Source organism: Mus caroli, chromosome 14, assembly GCF_900094665.2.
Source record: "Mus caroli chromosome 14, CAROLI_EIJ_v1.1, whole genome shotgun sequence".
NCBI lineage: Eukaryota > Metazoa > Chordata > Mammalia > Rodentia > Muridae > Mus > Mus caroli.
In genome coordinates, this window is record NC_034583.1 from 79,030,027 (window position 1) to 79,051,809 (window position 21,783).

A 21,783-nucleotide genomic window follows, 5' to 3' on the forward strand; every position below is an offset into this window, starting at 1 on the left:
TGGTTTTGTTTGGCATATGGTTTTAGAGCACAGAGGTAGGACACAGTAACTAGAGGATGAAGCAGCTGTTCTCATTGGTTCCGCAGTCCAGACGTAGAGACATTTGTGGTAGTTCAAGCTCATTTTCTTATTTTTCTTCTGTTGGGGAAGATTTCAGACTATAAGACAGTGCTATCCACATTCAGGATGAGCCTTCCATCTTTTTAAAAATCGTTACAGAAATGTCTTATGTACAGATTCAGAGTGTATTTACACTGTGATTCTTTTTTTTTTTTTTTCTATATGGGAGCTTTCTTAGCATGTGTAATTGTGCACCACATACATGCTTGGTGCCATTAGAGGTCAGAAGAGGGTATTTGATCATCTGGGACTTGAGTTATAGATGGTGTGAGCTGACGTATGGGTGCTGAGAATCAAGCCCAGGTCATCTGGAAGAGCAGTCAGTACTCTTAATAGCTGATCCATATACCTGGCCCTTCCATTGTGAATCTTAATCTAGTAAAACCTAAGTCTACTAAATTTTGTTGAAACTAGTCCTGGCTTAATTATCCAAGCTTTGAATAAACATTTCATTTTTAATGTTTTGCAAATTTAATAAAGCAGAAAGACAAGTGAGCTAAACTCCAAGGGTAATTCCTTCCATTTAATTTTAGAATATGGTGAGCTATTTAGGGGGAAAAGCATTTTTGTAATATAATTGGTAGAAAAATATTATGAAGAAAGATGCAGCAAAACACAGAGTTCACAATGCCAAATATATAAGAAATAGAGTTCCTCATAATGAAAACATTTGCTGAAGTAATGGAACTATTTAGAAAAAGAAAATTCCATTTCATGCATTTCTATAATTCTACATACTTATTAAACAAATTGAAATGTTAAAGCTCCAATAAAAATAAAATCAACTTTTTTTTTTTACATCTCTGTCTTAAGCATATAAGAGAGTAGTGAAAAAATTTTAAACTATGTAAGTGGCTAGAAGGTTTACAGGGGAAATATATGATGTCATGATGTATATGTTTACTTAACATGAGTTATCTTGTGTTTTCTAGTATATTAGATAGAGAGTATGATATACTTATATACTCTAATAAGACATCATCTCTGAAACTCTTTTCTAGCTCATTGGTAGCATTATACTGTGTTCCCTATAGAAATAACTTTAAGAATAATTTTGAATTGAAAAAGAGAACAATTTTGAAATGATTTTGGAAATAAGAAATCTCTATTTGTTTGAATTATACTGTAGTTCTGAAAATTATACTGTATTCTGAAAGACATATGTGTAATATTTCCTTAGAAACTGGATGTATAATATCAAGATGGAAAGTACAGATTATTTTCTGAAAATTGAAAAATAGAGAAAACAACAAAATGGTTAGAGAAAGATGTGATAATAGGTAGAATAATATATTGCTCTTCCAGATTAATATTTATAGGATTATCTATCATGTGCTCGCTAGTCTACTCTAAACTTTTCCCCATATATGGACTATTCTAAGCACTCTTGCAGCTCCCCCACACATGCACACACACATACATCACATACTTACACATACCCATATATGCCACATTCGTACACATACACACACTACACACACACTACATCTCTCACACACACAGAAACATACACCATACATAGTCATACACACATACTGTACACACACACACACACACACTATATGCACACACAAATACACACACAGACACACATACACACACACAAGGATACACATGTATACACACATATAGCATACAACTTTTATTAAATATGTATTTATAGAGTCTGATGATTTTTAAATATAATTTGTATACATCTTAATCATATTATTTCTTCTCTATTTTCTCCAAAGTACTCCCCAACTCCCTCCCTGTGCAACTTCCTCTTATCGTTGTCCCTCCATCTAACTTAAATATGAGTAAATCAAACATACAAATAGTGTTATATGGACTGAGCAAAAACATATAGGTATCTACACATATGAATGTGAAAATATTTAGTGAGAGAAAAGACCATGAATTTGGAAAAGACTGGAGAAGAGAACATGAGAAGGTTTGGAAGGAAGAGGGAGGAGGGGGAAATATTGTATTTCTAGCGTAATCTCAGAAATATAATAAAAAATGAAAATCAGAGCAAAACATCAAAATCTCCAACATGACACAAAACATTGAAACAAAGTAATATATGAAGTGTACAAAACATGGTGTTTATTTTGTTTTGTGAAACTATTCTTGGGTGTGTGATCTGAATTGGACAGTTGTTGATATACACTATGACACTCCAGTGGATAAAGCTGATTTCCCCCCATTTTCTCAAAATGTTAGGGTGAATATTTTTCTGGTAATATTTTTAATATTGAGGTGTGGGTTTTTTGTTTTTTATTTTGTTTTGCTTTGTTTCTTCAGATGACCTGGCATTCCCTAGGTGTGTCTTTTGCTAAGCTCTACCTTCTACCTTACCATTGGAGGATATATTCCTATCATGTCAATACTGTCACTGAAGGTTTGCTTATAGTTAATAACATATGTCAAGAGTTACACCTAGGATTTTCAAAACTTAATGTCATTTAAAATATTTCTTCTACTGTTTATGTGAAGTACATATTTTTTTTTATCCCCTCCTTTTCATCCCTGGTAAATCTCTGCTTGACAGCTCATGATAGTCTCATTAGGCATTGAAATACAAGCATTTTTGTCTTTCTTACTAGCCTACTGGTTTCCCCTCTAATAATATCTCATCTTTACTCCATGACTCCAATTACTTTCCCTCTTCTAAAATTTTTATATTGCATTTTTCTCATTTTGTATGTGCATGTATGTATGTGCAAAATTGCCACGGCGCATGTGCAGAGGTCAGAAGACAACTTCTGGGAGTCGGGTCCCTCGGCTATGGTGTGAGTCCCAGGGATTGAGCTCAGCTCCTCAGGTTTGGCAGTAAAGGTGTCTTTACCTGCTGAATTCTCTCCTTGGCTGATTTTGTTTAGTTTTAGAGACAGGACTTCCCACAGCGGTCCCGGCTGGCCTAAAACTCACTATCATTCGATTAGCGGTCCATTTCTAGAATATAGTATTTCACAGGGCTCATCTCTATTTTTCGTTTCTTACAATCTTTCTCCCCTCTGTAATGTTCCCATGTTCTGGCCAGGGCTCTACTTTCCCTCTTCTAAGGAGGTGTTATGTTCCCCCTTGTAAGGAGGACCAAAATAGCCACACTTTGGTCTTCCATCTTCTTGAGAATCATGTGGTCTGTGTATTGTGTATCTTGGGTATCCCAAGCTCCTAGGCTAGTCTAATATCCACTTATCAGTGAGTACACACCATGTGTGTTATTTTGTGATTGGGTTACCTCACTCAGGATAAAATTTTCTTATTATTTTTGTTTGTTTGTTTTTCGAGACAGGGTTTCTCTGTATAGCCCTGGCTTTCCTATAACTCACTTTGTAGACCAGGCTGGCCTCGAACTCAGAAATCTGCCTGCCTCTGCCTCCTGAGTACTGGGATTAAAGGCATGTGCCACACGCCCGGTTAGGATATTTTCTAGTTCCATTCATTTGCCTAAGAATTTCATAAATTCATTGTTTTTAATAGCTGAGTAGCACTCTATTGTGTAAATGTACCACATTTCCTGTATCCATTCTTCTGTTAAAGGACATCTGGATTCTTTCCAGCTTCTAGCTATTATAAATAAGGCTGCTCAGAACATAGTGGAGCATGTGTCCTTATTACATGTTTGAGAATCTTCTGGGTATATGCCCAGGATCTCCACTTCTTATCAATATGATCTAAGTTACCCAGAGATTTTAGGTGACTGTATCTATTGACTATTCCAGCTGACATAATGACTGCAGTACAAGCCATTCTCCATTCACCTAGCCAGTTTTTCATTATGGACTCTTACATTTTCTAGATGTAGTTTATTATATCTCATGCCAAAAAAAGCATTCTTACCATTAGACAAAGTCTTTAAAGAATTATAATTACTTTTCAAAGAGTTTTCATTATTCAAAAATTATGTATCCTGTGGTGTTTTACACAAATCATATTCTGTATCACATGAGTACTTTGGCATAAATAAAATGACAGCAATGCTTTTCACGCAATGTATATGTCTGCAGAGTGAACACAGCCAGGAAATGTGATCTTCAAGCTCTGTGATCAAATGCAGAATGAATGAAGAAGTATTACCCTGTAAGCTTGTCAGGGTACAGTTCCATTTTCCCAATTTACATTGCTAGTCTATACTTCATGTGGAATTGATGGGCTATGCTTGAACACATACATAAAGCAGCAATCCACTTCTCTCCAGGAGAACAGTTTGATCTGGGTTTGAGGGTAGCATTGTTGTAAAAAGCCTCTTTTGAAAAACCGTGACTAATATAAGAAGTTTCTTTGGTGGTGAAATCAGCAGGCTTCGTGTGTTGTCCAAAATGGTGTCAGAACATAGAAGACTGTTCAGTCAGGATTTGTCTACATAGTCACATCAATAATAAGGTATCAGTCTTTCCTTTGTAGAATTCAGTTCCAATTTCCCAAAGAAATTAGATGGCCAGCTGGTTCCTACCTGTACATACCATATTTTGTTCTGACCTCAGGGAGCTAAATATTTCTTCATGAGCATAAAGTCATCTTTTCCTGATGTGGGGGAATGTTTCTTACATAAACATCCTTGTGAACAGTTGAAGACAGGCAGCAGCCAGAGTTGCTGCTTTTATGGAATGTACCAAGAGAGTCATGGGACACTGGCATCATTCCAGGGGAGCCTAGAAATCCTTGATCTGCACAAGAACTGCTTTTTGCCTTAACCATGCTAGGCCAATTGCATTGAGTTTGCTCTGAAAAAATAACTTTTCCTCTGAAGAGTGCACACTTGAAGAAATCACCCTCATTTCTCAGCCCACTTGACTTCTTAACCTATTTCTGTCTGACTTAACTCTAACTACTTCTTGGATCTGATTCAACTAGTCTCAGAAATTCTTCTTGCCAGGCTGGATACACACATTTTTTTCTTCATTTAGCAGCAATAGTTACAATTATTACTCTGCCTGCACTATTTTACTTATCTAGTTTTCTTTTTGTTTTGAGCCGTAGTGGGCATTTAATGCAAGACCTTGCCCATCATGAACAACCACTCTACCACTGACCCTCAGTCCTTCCTTACTATAGCTTTTTGAAAAAGAGACTTTCCTTTTACTCCTGGAAAGACTGTAATTGGACAATGTTAACTCTAAGAGGTACTGCAGTGTAACAAATAAAATGCCCACTGCCAGGAATGGGTTAATTGTTTTGGAAGTCTTAGCAACTGAGGTCCCATAACCTCCCAAGACATTAAAAGCTGTTAGAACTGCTCTTGGTTGCCCACCAGAGCTTGATAGGCATTGCTTAAGATATCACTATTCAAGTCACAGAACATGGAGTAATAAACTGGTATTGACTTGGAAGCATCATCCATACTGGCTAGACTTCGTTGCTTTAGGAAGCGACATGTATACCTACTGGAGGAAAGAAATAATCATCACTGGTAACCGACTGCAAACCCTGTGATCTGTAATAATAACCATCCCAACAAGACATGCCCACAGCATCAATGGTGGCACAAATGTCATGGCAGTAACTAATCATTGTCTGATAGGATTTGAAGTCCATTTCACATGTTGAACGCTATATTTGGCACTATTATCAGTTAAATGGACAATGTATTAAAATGAGTTCTTTTGACTTATTGCCATATGCATACATTAGTATATATTTAACTCCCATCAGAAAGCTTCTTTTTATGGTAGTACACAATAAATGCAAAGGCCCACAACTGGTGACGATGCAAAAAAATGAGATACCACTGAATGCTGAGATCTAGATCAGATATGTGTATTATAACTCCTCTTTATAAGGCTCAGGGATCATTGAAGAATAGATTGTTAGGATCAGAAGTGGTCAATAACAAGGATACATAATTTCTGAACATGTAAGTGAAGTTGAAATGAACTTATAGCATTTGCTATAGCATGCATACACCTGTACAAACTCAAGATTCCCAATATGTCAAGGAGGAAGTGAGCATGAGATCCTATTCCTGTGTAGCTAAGGAGTTATTAGCAATGATCATTGATGGGAAAGAAAGTCGGTCTTCTTAAAGGTGTGAGTCTTGGACTGTCTTTTATGCTCCAGTGGAAGGAAGGTCACCCATCTAAGAATGTTTAAGCAGAGCAAACCGTATTTTATATCTTTTTAAGAGAATAAAATAAAGAGGAAACAAAGTTTAATGGGTAAGGAAGGGGTATGGATATGGGAGAAATTGGGTGAGATCATTTGTATATGCATGGCCAAGGGAGTGGCACTATTAGGAGGTGTGGCCTTGCTGGTGAAGGTATATCACTTACATTATGGGCTTCCTAGCTGCCTGGAAGTCAGTCTTCTCCTAGCAAACTTTAGATGAATATGTAGAACACTTAGCTTCTGCAGCACCTTGCTTGCCTGGATGCTGCCATGCTTATGCCTTGATGATAATGGACTGAAACTCTGAACCTGTAATCCAGCCCCAAGTAAATGTCTATGAATTGCATTGATCATGGTGTCTATTTACAGAAGGAAAACTCAAAGTAGGATACTGGGAAAGGGTGAATTGTAAATGATTAATATGCATTGCATGGTTGACACAGGTGTCTTTTAGACTTACCTATACTGATGTCTGTGGTCATAAAACTTTTCCTTTCTGAGTTCTCACTCCTAAGAACATGACCTTCTAGTTTAGATTATCATAAGTTCTATGCACTCACCCTCACAGAAATAGGGAGTATATTTATCCTTATATATTGTTATATTCTCAGACCACATGATAATCTGGACTGATTTCATGGTCTCAGAAAAAATTTTTCATTGTATGGAATAATGGATAAATGAGTGAAAATAAGATTTAGCTTTCTTTACTGAAAATTATATCATTTTCTTGAAAGTCATAGCTATGACAATTTTAATATAAAAGACTAATAATGTCTTTTATATAATAATAATTATGCTTTCCTAATAAAAGGATTTTTCTCACAGAGTTCTGTATATTTTATATGTACAGATTTTACTTAGGACTGAATAATAGAAGTAATAGGTTTTAGGACTTTGGCATATGTAGCATTCAATAAATGTTACAATTTTTAATAAATGAATGAAAATGAGCCCTAGCTCTTGTCACCATGAATTTTTCCTGTTATATAATAGACCCAATTTTATCTATGTCTTAACAGAATGCAGTAATGATAGCATTTCTATAATAGGAACCACATATAACTAACAATGGGACTATTTCCCCACAGTGTTATAATAGGAACCACATATAACTAACAATGATACTATTTCCCCACAGTGTTCTGTAGGTATGTACTGGGTTTTCCTCAGAGCAGTACAATGCAGGATTAAAATTAGGACTCATATAGGAAAGGGAATTGGAGATTATCCATTGTGTACAGTGCTGAAAGCATGAAACTATGTTCTCTTTGCCAACATCCACGTATGTACTCAGTGGAGATTCGTTTCTTCTGGCTGTGGCTGATGGGGAACCAGCATATCCAAATACAAGCTGCAATTTCCTCTTTTTTTTTTTAAATTGGATATTTTCTTTATTTACATTTCAAATGTTATCCCCTTTCCTGGTTCCCCCTCCAAAAAACACCCTCCTCTCCTCCTTCTCCCCTCCCTCCCTCCTCCCCCTGCTCACCAACCCACCGACTCCAGTTTTCTGACCCTGGCATTCCCCCACACTGAGGCATACAGCCTTCATAGGACAAAGGGCCTCTCCTCCCATTGATGTCCAACCAGGCCATCCTCTGCATCATATGTGGCTGGCCAACCAAGGAGCAGTTTCCCCTTTGAATATTCCCTCAGCATCATGCAAAACAGGACAATAGGTTGATGCAGCTAGGGATCTCAGATTTGTCAGTGCTGCTGCTGCTGTTGGAGGTGGTCGTACCATCTCATTTTTCTCTCTGATAAACGTGATGCTCTTGAAGCCCCGTGATGAGTAGGTAAGAAAAAGATATAATGAGCTTTTTGGTTGAAACTGTGTCGAAAGCACCCACAGTAACATGTGCAATGGAGAGGAGGTAATTGGACAGCATGATCTATGGGGAAGTGTTCCACCTAAAAGCAGCCTCTCACACTTCAAGAAATTGCTTTATACTAAATGAATAGTGTGTATATATATATATATATATATATATATATATATATATCCACTGATATAAGAAATGATCATTGCATCATAAGCCTGTGTAACTCGTTCAGATGGTATCAATTAAGGGCGCTTTTAGTCAGCCTTAGTAGTTGAAACACATGATCACTTTGTTGCATTTGCTTTTCTGTTGTGCGTTTGAGTGTTGTGTATTTTTTGGGAAGTATGTCTTGCAATTTCTGAGGATTTGTTGATTTGTTTGGTCTTGTTCCACCGCACACACTGTGCTTTCCACTTAGAGACGGTGGCACTGCTGGTTAGATTTTATTATTATTGCTTTGTTGATATGTTTGGTGCAGGCTCTAAAAAATATACACTATTACTGCCTTCCAACCTTATTTTTAGCTTCTTAGCAAAGTGCCAGCTTCCTGCCTAAAGCTTCCTTTTAGTGCACAGGCTTACATAATGTTAAAAGGGAAGGAAAGCAAGAAGCGTCTTGAAATATTCTGGGAGCAATGAACCTAATTTGTGTCAACTGATGTTTAAAAACCAAAGTGTCCTTTGATAATGTGTATACTGGAGAGAATTGATTCCCCGAGGAAACTAACACATATTAGATGTCTTATCACTATGCAAATTGGTAGACATAGCATAAATTAAAAGTACCTTGATCTTTAGAACATCTCTGGATAATTTTATTAGAAAACTATGGATATTTTCTTAAAGATCTCTCTCTCTCTCACTCTCTCTCTCTCTCTCTCTGTGTGTGTGTGTGTTGTAATTAATGTAAGTCCTTTCTTTAAGCTAAGCTCACTTTATACATTGTACTTATATCCCACTATTGTTGTAGGTCAGAAATTGTGTTTTAACTTTATAACTTGCATTAAAATATTAAAATAGTATATTTGTCTGCCCATAACTATGTCAAAGAATTAATACTTTTTGCACACTGGCTTTCATTTGAAGGTGTAGGTGAATAATATTGATTCATTTTTTTCTTTCTTTCAAAGTACTGAGTTGTTAAAGTTTATTAGGAAGAGGTTTCTTACTGATTTTGTATTTTCCTCTGCCTTTAATAGAAATTAGTAAGTATATTTAATTTATAATTGTGGACACTAAGTATGATGTGCTATGAAGGACGAGAAAGTGCTCCGGCTGGTCTTTGGTAAATAGACAGTAAACAAATCCGGAGTTCCTAATCAATGGGCATTATAAGTCAGTAAGACAGTTCTAGAAAATTTCAACATAGCCTTGGAATTATGCTGGATAATAATGTGTCTAGTTAAATTTGGTTCTCGTGGTAAGAACTCTTATCACAATAGAAGCAAACCTAGCAAATCGTTGTAAGACTTACATGTGTAGATTCTTCTGGTTTCAGAGTGAAAAGATAGGTCTTTCCTCACTTCACACTGAGCCCCATGAAGCTATATGAAATACACATACAGAGTTGTAAGCATTGTTATTGGTAATGAAAAAGAACCTAAAATATTGAACTCTTTCATGAGGCATGAAATCTTTTCCATATGTTAGTGATAGTCTAGTAACTTTCTAGGAGGTGGAGATGACATTAATTATATTAAGATGAATAATTATTGTTCTTTCTCTCTCTGACCCTTCTTTCCCTCCTTCTCTGTCCTTCCCCCTTCTCTCTCTCTCTCCCAATATGTTCCTGGCTGGCCTCCTCTCCTCTTTCTCTCTCTCTCCTCTCTCTCTCTCTCTCTCTCTCTCTCCTTCTCTGTCACCTCACCTCCCTTTTTTTGGCCTGTACTCCCTTCTCACCCTCTCCTTCTCATGCCCCAAATAAACAAGCCAGAGCACTTTCTTAGCAAAGACCAGCCAGAGCACTTTCTCGTCCTTCATAGCACATCATACTTAGTGTCCACAATTATAAAATTGGTTTTATAATAAAAAGAGGATATTTATAATTTTCCTTGTGGACCTAGCCTTTAATGGCTGTGCCATCTCTCTAGCTTGCCGTTGTGTCCCTTTCCTCCTATTGGCTTGCCTCTAACCTTAATAGCAGAGGAGGTGCCTAGACTTACTGTACCTTGATATGTCATGGCCGGTTGATTTCCCTGAGAGATCTGACCCTTTTTGAAGGGAGACTGAGTAGGAGTGGATGGGAGGAAAGAGGAGGGAGGGGAAAGAACTGGGATAAGCAAAGGGAGAGGAAACTGTGGTTCATATGTAAAATACATACATACATACATACATACATACATACATACATAAATGGATATTTAACCGCAAAGCTTTCAATTGATTAGTGAGCACTAATAAGTGTGGCTATTTATAGCTAGAGTCAAATTTAGCAAAATATCTTTGAATGATGGAAGCACAAGAAACAGCCTTAACACCTGTGTATTATCTAAACTTAAAGTTTTACTGAATTGTATTCACATTTATAGAAAGCATAAAGTATATTTCAGTTTACCATATGCATTTAAATACGAGTTAAATATTTAATACTCATGCACTTGTTTTTGTTGACATAACTTCCCATTCATTCACAGCTTATCTATCATGCTGATTTTCCTGTTGACCCTTCTCCTTTACCATTCCCTCCTCTGGAGCTTCGGTCTCATTATTTTGGAAGGAAAAAAAAATCCCAGTACATCAACAATGCCTGATATCTCAGTTCTATCATGCACTCTTTCTTATAAACATCACAGAAGAACTTTGATCTAAAAATTGCACAGAATAAGAAATACAGTTTGGGTACCATTGTAAACAGCATCATAGTAGTGCTTGTCCTATGATGTGAAAGCATCTGTATTAACAAAGAGCTATTGAAAATAACTTTATAAAATTTTGCTATTCAGTTAGCTAGGGAAAGTAACTACCAGGAAGTAAGATTATTTTCTCAATAGGGAATATATACATCTAAACTATTAGAATGACTCAGTAAGTCAACTTTGACAGTACAAGACTCCAATCAACAATGCTTAATTAAAAACACTATGTAATTGCATTCCATTAAACAAGCAGATTAATTTTAAGGAGACATGATGTATTAGCCAGGGTTTTACTGCTGTGAACAGACACCATGACCAAGGCAAGTCTTATAAAAAACAACATTTAACTGGGGCTTGCTTACAGGTTCAGAGGTTCAGTCCATTATCATCAAGACAGGAGCATGGCAGTATTCAGGCAGGCATGGTGCATGCAGGCAGAGCTGAGAGTTCTACATCTTCATCCAAAGGCTGCCAGTGGAATACTGACTTCCAGGCAACTAGGGTGAGGGTCTTAAGCCCACACCCACAGTGACACACCTATCCCAATCAGGTCACACCTATTCCAACAAGGCCACACCTCCAAGTGGTGCCACTCCCTGGTTCAAGAATATACAAACCATCACACATGACATGATGGTTAATGTTGTCATCTTGACAGATCTAGAGTCGTGTAGCTATCCAGCAGCCTTGGATGAACTGGATTTACCTGAATGGAGGATTGGAAATGAAAAAAGAGATGGGGGAGGGGTGCGCGGGAGTATGGCATTAGAGAAGAATGAAGCCAAGACAAGGTTGTGAGATCAAGACTCCAAGTTTAATACTCAGCACTGTGTTTATATAGGGCAAGCCCACAGACTTCATCCTTTGTTTCTGCTGGATTATGTTGCAAAGCAAGGCCAGCAGCAGTCTATTCTTCTAAGTTTCTGTAGGAACTTGCACATACAACCAAGGCAGAAGACTACACCAAGGTCAAAAAGGTCCACTGTGGCTCAAGGTCTGTTCTGCCTGCTCAAGACTGGGAAGGCCATAGAATCACCTGAGAACTGGGCCTCTGGGTATGCCAGTAAGGGTTTACCCTGATAAGGTTAATATTTACAGAAAATTCCAAGGTAATCAGGGTTGGGGTCTTTCTATGAGTGGGAATCCTGAACTGTATATTATTGAGAAAACCAGCTGGACATTATCTTTCACTACTTTATATTCATAAATGCAATGTGAACAGCTGCATTAAGGTCCTTACCATGACTTTGCAACTATGATGAACTATGACCTGCAAACAAGAGACAAAAAACCAACCCTTTTCCTCCACCTGAAGAGAAACTAAATTATACAGACTTAGTTTAGTCATGCATATTTCATATGATTTTGGTCCCATATACATGAATAACAAACACTTGAAAATAGGAATTATAAAACTTTAGTACTTTTCAAAATTCACATTGGATTCTCCCAATATATGTGTGTTGACTAAGTGACTTCATGAATCTAGGCAGAAAAATCTTCAACCTCAAAGCTCTTATAACAGCATTATTGTTCTCAAAGCATCCCATTTTGCAAAGGCTTGATAATTATGCAATAAACAGCAGCCATAACACTATGCAAAATAGACTTTTGCATTGCTTAAGCTGAACATCATATTAATGCTATAAAGAAAGCCTTATTTAATATTTCTTAAACACTAGAAAACTGTAGCTTGGATAAATTAAATAAAATTCACCAGGCCTATGGTCATTTAAAAGGATAAAAAGCTGAAAAATTTCAACAGCCTTTTGAATTCAAAGCTTTTTTCTTTACAGTGATAGTATTTTTGAGTAAAGAGAATTTACTAAATAAAGCTCTTTTGATGAGAGACAGAGAGAGAGAGAGAGAGAGAGAGAGAGAGAGAGAGAGAGAGAGAGAGNGAGAGAGAGAGAGAGAGAGAGAGAGAGAGAGAGAGAGAGAGAGAGAATGTGTGTGTGGAGTATGTGAGGGTGTAGATGGTAATGACAAATTCATTTTGGCAGGTCAACAAAATCCAATTTAAGTAGAGTCAATCAAGCATTATTCTCACTTGCTAATTAACAGCTCCTTCACTCTTTCGACAGCATAACCAAAAGAGTGTCTAGAAAGTTATTGGTCTAGGATAGACCAGGCCACGGCTGTCAGCAGTCTCCACTATGAACACAAAAGACAATTATAGTGAATTTGTCCCTGTCCAATTAGTGAAGTTTTAGAAAATAGATCCCTCAGTATTGAAGCCTCCAAAATCACTTTATAAGGGATGGGAATGTTTCAAGTACACAAGATTCAGACAAAACCCTGAATATGTAAACCATGATTTAAGTTTCTGCTTAGGGTCTTCATTAATTGTTATATATACATTCACTCATATAAAATAGATAACTTGGTATCTATTATGCATATTATGCATTTTCTAAGTAAATATTTAATTTGCTACTCATTTCTTAGAAATTGTAAGTTAATAAAGTAAAATTTTAAGAAATGTTGTAAAAATTGCTCTTATAGAATGGTCAAAAAATGTGGTACGGACTGTTATTTCTCCAAGAGTATGATAGGCCCAAAAACCACCAAGCCTCTTATGATTTTGATTTGTTCTTTTGAGTTCATTGCTACTTGCCAACATGCACACATATATCCTCAGAAGTGCACATGATATATACTTACACTATCTACTCTGGGCCACAGAGGGTTACCTATTCTACCTTATTTAAATCTTCTGATGGTTGTTGAAGCTCAGTGGCAACTTTTGAAGAAAAGAAGGGATATAATACCCATCTGAACAAAGAAGAGAGATGTGTTATTAGGAATGTAAGCCCTTTGTTTAAAATATCACTTACTAATTGTCATGAATAGTTTCTATGATTCCTTAAGAAGAGCATGAAAAATCATGTTCCCTAGTCATCTTATTCCCAGGATCACTTCCCAAGTAAAAACTAACAAGCAATGGTACATTTCCATTGAAAGGTTTATTTTTTCTCACAGCAATTAAGATTGGTCATCTAAATTTTGGGATAATAAGATGCTGTTTTAGATAATAATGATAACAGCTGAATAGTCAGCAGTACCTTAATGACTTATATCTTTAGGAAATTACAAATGTATTATAAAAACCACAATATATGTATAACCATATGCATTACAGAATCCACATCATGATTTCAGATTAATGTAAGGATAGAATTGTGATATATATGCAGACAATGTCTCTAGACATTTTTAAAATTAATATGCCTTTGGAAACTCATATTAACTTGTTAAAACTAGAGATTTTACAAAACTCGGTACATCAGTATTCCATCGTAGATGAAGAAAGGACAACACATACAGACTGATCCTAAAAGAGCTATAAACAGTTAAATTTTGAATGTGTGGGAGAGTGACAAACCATAGTTTTATAGCACTGGTACATTGCTCTTGATTTTGCTCAAACAAATAGTCCTCTTCTTGTTTATGCAGGAAAATTTGATTAGATAAATAAACCACAAAACAAAACAAACCCCATGAAAATAAGAGGGTATGTGGGAAGAAGGGATTTGTTAGGAGGGGGAAGGAGAAAAAGAGACAGTGATAAGAGGATTTCAATCAATTAACATTTTATATGCATATATGAAATTATAAAAGAATAAGTCAAATTGTTGCAAATAGCAATTTTTAAAGTAAAGATTTGAAACTTCTTGTTTCTAATACGGAGATGACAAAGCTGTTTCCTTTCACCAATCTTCCTCTTGCTTCTGCACTGTCACATTATTGACATTTACTCACAAGTTTGAAACCCTTTTCCATCCTTTTATTCCATGCACTCCACCCCACATCCATTAAAGATGCCTGCATGTGTAGTCTTCTTCTCATGGTAGTATCCCCATTAGATCTCTAGGACCTCTTCCCATATGGTGCAACCCCTGCCTTTTGTTTTTAATGTCTGTGGTTCAATAAATTCCTTGATTTCTTCTTAAGGGTAATTACCATGGAATGGGAATTATATCTCAGTTTATAATACAGCTGATGTGTGACAGTCTCAGACTTTAGGCTTTAAATTAGCTATCATACACACTCACACACACACACGGGGGGGGGGGGTTAAAAATATTAACAGTACACACAGGAAAAAAATCAAATAGAGTAACAATAGACAATTACAATGTATAATTTATACTATGAATTAAATAGCAAACTCAGTGAGAGCTGGATGTGAAGGCTTTTCACAGGTCTTCCTTTTTCCTGTAATTTATCTGAAGTCAGGAGAAGAAAAGCGGCACCCACCAGTACTTCCCTTGCATGGCTAACATTAACTTTCTCCCCCGAGGAAGCCCTTGGGTGTGTTTCTTTATCAATGCCTTTTTGTCATGTTATAACATTATAAGCTCTCTGCCTTAACTGCTGCTGGCTTTTGGGTGTTTCTTTCACTGCTCTCATTCCCAACATGAAAACATAGTTGTAGTCAGGGAATACATCATGCAATGATCACTAAAGCAGACATTCTGACAGAATTAAGAGCATCGTGCAGGACCATCATAGGCAAGTGAACAAGCTGGGGAATTTCACTAACAGCAGTGAATGCTCTAAAGTAAGGACACTTAGTGAGAGGAAATGGAAATGCTTGATTTGGAAAGAACTTGGCATACAAGGCTTCCTGAAATCTTTATGGAAATAAGCAATAGAAGTGAAACAGGGCATGTTTTATGACCATAATCCAATGCAAGTTGGGATTAGTGAATGTTAACTTAGAATTTCTTAAACCATAAACGTTTTAAAAATACATGCTTACATAAAAGCTTGTCATTAGATATAAAATAAACATTAAAATGAAAAGACGCTTTCTTCAACCAAAACAGAGCTAAATGCTACAAAGAGAAACCCTGTCTCGAAAAACCAAAAAAAAAATTTTTTTTTCTTAAGATTATAATGTAACTATAAATATAAATGTAATGTAGAAATGATAACTGTATATGCAATCTTTTGTCTTAAAGGATTATAATTTGGTTACGGCATTTCTCCCTTTATTTTCTCTCTCTAAGCCCTCCCATATTCCATTCACAATACTAATCCATGGCCTCTTTTTAAAATGTTATTGCATGTACATATGTATGTGTATATTCATTAATATTCCTAAATATAAATTGTTCATTCCATATAATTCTACCTGTAAGTATGCTTTAAAGACTGAGATTTTGATGCTAGACAACCAGTTGATGGGTTTACTGTTTTGTGGAGAAGGCCACCTCTCTTTTTTCCAGCTTTTCTTGATTGCCCTGAGTTCTTTGTTTAGGATTGAGGACTTGTGGGCTTTTCTTCCTCCAGCTTGGAATATTCACACTATTCATTCCACCAATTTAGAATGTTCTAAATTAAATTCATTAACCCCAACTTGAATTGAATTATGGTCATAAAAACATGGCCTGTTTCACTTCTATTGCTTATTTCTATAAAGTGACCAGGAACTGTTGTAGGCCAATTCCTTTGCAGACCTAAATCAAGCACTTCCACTGCCTCTCTCTAAATGTCTTTACTTCAGATCATTCGCTGCTGTTAATTCTGTTTCGCAGCTTGTTCACTTTCCTATGATGCTCCTGCAAAATGGTCATGCATTTGTTTTTTAACAAGGAAAATAAAATCTCTTATTTTTCTTAAAAGTTACTTTAAAACACCACGAGAAAATCTTACAGCCACACATGGAAAAGATAAATATGTTTGCAGAATGAAAATAACATAAAAGATATTGATGCCTGTCAGATAGTGTTGCAGCTGATATTCTGGGATTTTTATGTGTTACAGGAACTGAAAGGAAGAGAATAGTCTTTCCTTTATTGTCTCCTTCAACAGAATCCACATCAACCTCCCCATAATCCCTCTCTAGCGCAGCCATGTTCTCATGGACTGCAGAAAACACCATGCTGTCACCCATATACCAGTGCACAGATGCATACATTGGGCCAATATTATGGTCTAGGTCACCTTAAACCTCAGCAATGGCTGTGGTCTCCATCAGGTACCACAATTGGAGGTTGATGACTCTTGCCAATCTTGAAGCCAGTGGAGCATCAGTCCTCACACTTAATGCTGTGTTTGGTCTTGATGGTGAAAATGACAGCATTGGTTTCTTTGGGAAGACTATCACCACAGTGTAATAGGCAGCAAGCCATGTGTTTACCATTATGAGAGTCACATTTCACCATGTGGTTAGCTGGCTCAAAGCAGACATTGGTAGTGTCTACTACAGACAGCTTCTTCTGTTAGGCTTTCTGAGCAGAGACGGCAGGGGCATGTGTAGCCAGAGGGAAGTGTATGTAAGGGTGCGGAACCAGGTTGGTCAGGAATTAGGTCAAATCCACATTCAGGGTCCCATCAAATCTGAGAGAAGCAATGATGAGAGACTCAATCTGGCTAACAAGAAAGATGGGTGTTCAATATTAAGTTTTCTGTGATGGATGTCATAATGGTCTCCTTGACTACCATGAAGGCACAATCAGAGTGCTCCAGGGTGGTGTGGGTGCTAAGGATGGAATGATAGGACTCAACAACAACAGTGGAAACCTAGGAGCAGGGAGCTGGGAAATTCAAAAGCTCCAGCTTGGACTTCTTCCCATAATTAACAGAAAGCTATTGCACCAGCTGGAAGGTGAACCCAGAGGCAATTCCCTTGCAAAAGCTCTGGAAAACTAAGAGGTCATGAAGATCTGTTTACTAGCTTATGTGTATGGTCCAAGACAAGGTCAATGATCTCTTTGCCAGTAGTATACTGGCCGTGGGCATAGTTATGGGCAGTGGACAAGCTACTCAGGTAAAAGAGCTGGCAGTAGGTACCAGTGTAAATTGTGTCCATAACTATAGATTCCAGATATAACAACACTGCCCTGAGGCCATGCTTGCCAGCACCTATCTTACCAAAGAAAGTGTTGAAGGAATTATCATCTAGAAGATCTTGTCTTGTTGCTTAGCATCCAACCTGAAGGTAGCCAGAAGGCTCCCAGCACACATTACTGATCTGGATACCAGCCTTGTCAACATGGATGGAGATGCAGTCATATATGGTATCTACAAATCCATGGGTAAGTTTGACAGAAGCAGACACTGGTTCCCAGTTACCATCGCTGACAAGCCAAGAGTCAAGGTAAGCAAAGTTTCTTGAACTTTTCTTATTTCGTTATTTATTATTTTTGCTTAGTTCCCTAAGCTGAAACTCCTAATTCTCTGTTCTCTTCCTCTCTGTGGCTGAGATTACACGCATATATTATGGCAATTGGCTCAGGAAACATTTTAGTGGGACTTATATTGTATTACAATAGCCACTGCAGTTTTATTTATACCAAATAAAGTTATGAACTCAGTCCTTAAAATTAATGAAAATTTAAATAAAACAGGATATAGCTGCAGAAAAAATAGGGCGGTAGATAGATAATGAACTCAGTTAAGATCATGTTTTGTTCAGAAGGCTCACATTTGCCTAGAATTCCATTCCCAGGGCATTTGATACCTTCTCTGTGCTCCACCAGCACCAACACCAACACCAGCACCAGCACCAGCACCAGCACTAGCACCAGCACCAGCATGCCTGTGGAATATATTCAAACACACACACACACACACACACACACACACACACACACACACACACACACACAAACACACACAAACACACAATTTAAAGAGAAAAATATACTGAGTGAATACATTAAAACTATACATATAGGTAAATTTAACAGTCCAAAAGACATTTGTACATAAAATACAGAAAATTAAAGTATAATTCAAGCATGTCTTTTAGTCTTAAAGCATGTGAAATTTTCTGAGTTTTTCAATTACCAATATTAATTTCAATTTTTCCAGCATTATATATTTTTAATCAAAACAGAATTTTGTTATGGGACATTTATAATCAATTGAGAGAGCTGGAAACATAATTCAGCTAATAGAACGTTTGCTTAGTATATATGCAACAAAGTATGATTTTGAAACACTACATGAACTTGACACTTTGGTGTAAACTTATAATCTTAACACTGGGAAGGTAGAGGAAAGAGAATCACAAGTTCATGGTCATCTTTGGCTACACAGTGAGTTCAAGGCTTCCATGAGACACATGAAATTCAGTCTAAGACAACAAAACCGCAATGAACTTGTAACTTTTTAAAATTTGTCTATAATTCAGTGATTATTTAATTTTACTGAATGAGGACCTAGAGTTACCATTTAGAGTAGATCCTATCTGTGATCCTGTGACAAAGAATTTGGAAGCTGTTCTCAGCCCATTCTTAAATAGCAACCAGACCAGGGTTTATGTCAACTGGGTGTCTGGAGAGTTAACCTGGCTTACCAGGAATCCATTTGCTACTTGGGAACCCTTTGTAGATATCAAAGAGTTTTAAAACAATATGGAGGGGTTGCAGAGATTGCTCAGGGGTTAAGAGCACTTACTGTACTTTCAAAGGTCTGGCATGTCTTTGCTAGCACCCACATGTCAGCTTACCACAAGCTATAATGCTATTTTTTAAACACATGGAATGGGATATTTCTGGCTAAAATATAGTTTGTCTGGACTAGGTAACTTGGCTTAATTAGAAAAATGTTATTTTTAAATTGAAAAAAAATTTTGTTTGCACATAGATCTTCATGGAACTAAAAGAACAAGTCACCAGAAATACAGAATACAGTGGAAATAGCAGCCATTAGCTAGGAAGAGGGTGTGCTAGTTACTCATATCATTACTGTGACAAAATATTGGATAACAAACCATTACCAAGGAAAGATTCATTTTGACACATATTTTCTGAAGCATCAGCCCACCATGGTAGAGAGTAGTGTGAAATATAATAGTTCCTATGTGGCTAGAAAATAGACATAGGAGAGCCAGTCCCACACACTCAGAGGGAGATCCACTCCCAGGCACTCTAATAATCCCAAGATCATAGACTCAGAGGTGAGAAGGATACAACTTCTGCCTGAATTCTGGAAGTAACTAGGACTAAGGGGGACCCAGGCACCAGGAAATTGCCCAACCAGTGCCATAGGTTCCCAGGATCCCAGGAGCTTGGTCACACCAGGCTCTCAGGGTCCCAGAGGCAGCTTGACTCCCAGGAGCTCTGACACACCCAGCATCTCAGGATCACAGGATCACAGAGTCACAGGATCACAGAGACAGCTGAACTCTGAGGAGTTCTGACACAACGAGGATCACAATAAGGACAGGCTCGAGTCAGATATAAAGAGGGCAGGTAGCACTAGATATAACCAGTTGGCAGGAGGCAAGCATAAGAACATAAGCAACAGAAACCAAGGTTACTTGACCTCATCAGAACCCAGTTCTCCCACCATAGCAAGATCAGGATCTAAAAATCACTTCTCATGATGGTGATAGAAGACTTTAAGATAGACATAAATAACTCCTTTAAAGAATTACAAGAGAACACAGGTAAACAGCTAGAAGCCCTTAAAGATGAAACACAAAAATTTATTAAAGAATTACAGGAAAGCACAATCAAACAGGCAAAGGAAGTGAACAAAACCATCCAAGATCTAAAATTGGAACAATAAAGAAATCACATAGGGAGACAACCCTGGAGTTAAAAAATCTAGGAAAGAGATCAGGAGCCATACATGCAGGCATCACTAACATAATACAAAATATAGAAGAAAGAATCTCAGGTGCAGAAGATACCATGGAATACATTGACACAACATTCAAAGAAAATGCAAAAAGCAAAAAAGCTCCTAACCCAAAACATCCAGAAAATCCCAGGACACAATGAGAAGATGAAATCTTAGGATAGTAGGTATAGAAGAGAGCAAAGATTCCCAACTTAAAGGGCCAGTAAATATCTTCAACAAAATTATAGAGGAAAACTTCCCTAAAGAAAGATGCCCATGAACATACAAGAAGCTTACAGAACTCCAAATAGATTTGACCAGAAAAGAAATTCCTCCTGTCACATAATAATTAAAACACCAAATGCACAAAAAACAAAGAAAGAATATTAAAAGCAGTAAGGGAAAAAAAAGTCAAGTAACATATAAAGGCAGACTTATCAGAATTACATCAGACTTCTCATTAGAGACTATGAAAGCTAGAAGATCCTGGGCAGATGTAATATAGACCCTAAGAGAACATAAATGCCAGGCTACTACATCCAGCAAAATTCTCAATTACCATAGAATGAGAAAACTAGATATTCCATGACAAAAACAAATTTGCATGGTATCTTTCCATAAATCCAGCCCTACAAAGGATAATAGATGGAGAACACAAACACAAGGAGGGAAACTATATCCTAGAGTGTAATCTTTCAACAAACTCAAAAGAAGATAGACACACAAACATAATTCCACCTCTAACAACAAAATAATAGGAAGCAACATTCACTTTTTCTTAATAGCTCTTAACATCAATGGACTCAATTCCCCCCCCCCCAAAAAAAAGACATAAACTAACAGACTGGATATGTATTTAGGTCCCATTATTTTGCTGCATACAGGAAATGCATCTCAGTGACAAAGACAGACACCACCTCAGAGTACAAGGCTGAAAAAATTTTTTTTCCAAGCAAATCGTCCCAAGAAACATGCTGGAATAGCCATTTTAATATTGAATAAAATTGGCTTTCAACCAAAAGTTATCAAAAAAAAAATAAGGAAGGACACTTCATAGTTGTCAAAGGTAAAAATCTACCACGATGAACTCTCAGTTCTGAACATCTATACTCCAAAGGGCACCCACATTCATAAAAGAAACTTTACTAAAGCTCAAAGTACACATCCATATCACACCCCACACAATAATAGTGGGGGACTTCAACACCCCACTCTCAGCAATGGACAGATCATAAAAACAGAAACTAAACAAAGAGACAGTGAAACTAACAGAAGTTATGAACCAAACAGATCTAACAGATATTTATA

At 37.0% G+C, this 21,783-nt stretch overlaps 1 pseudogene; it reads right to left on the minus strand.

The window, feature by feature from the left end:
- Positions 1-13,002: 13,002 nt before the first annotated feature.
- On the minus strand, positions 13,003-17,997 carry LOC110308990 (annotated as a pseudogene).
- Positions 17,998-21,783: the final 3,786 nt, after the last annotated feature.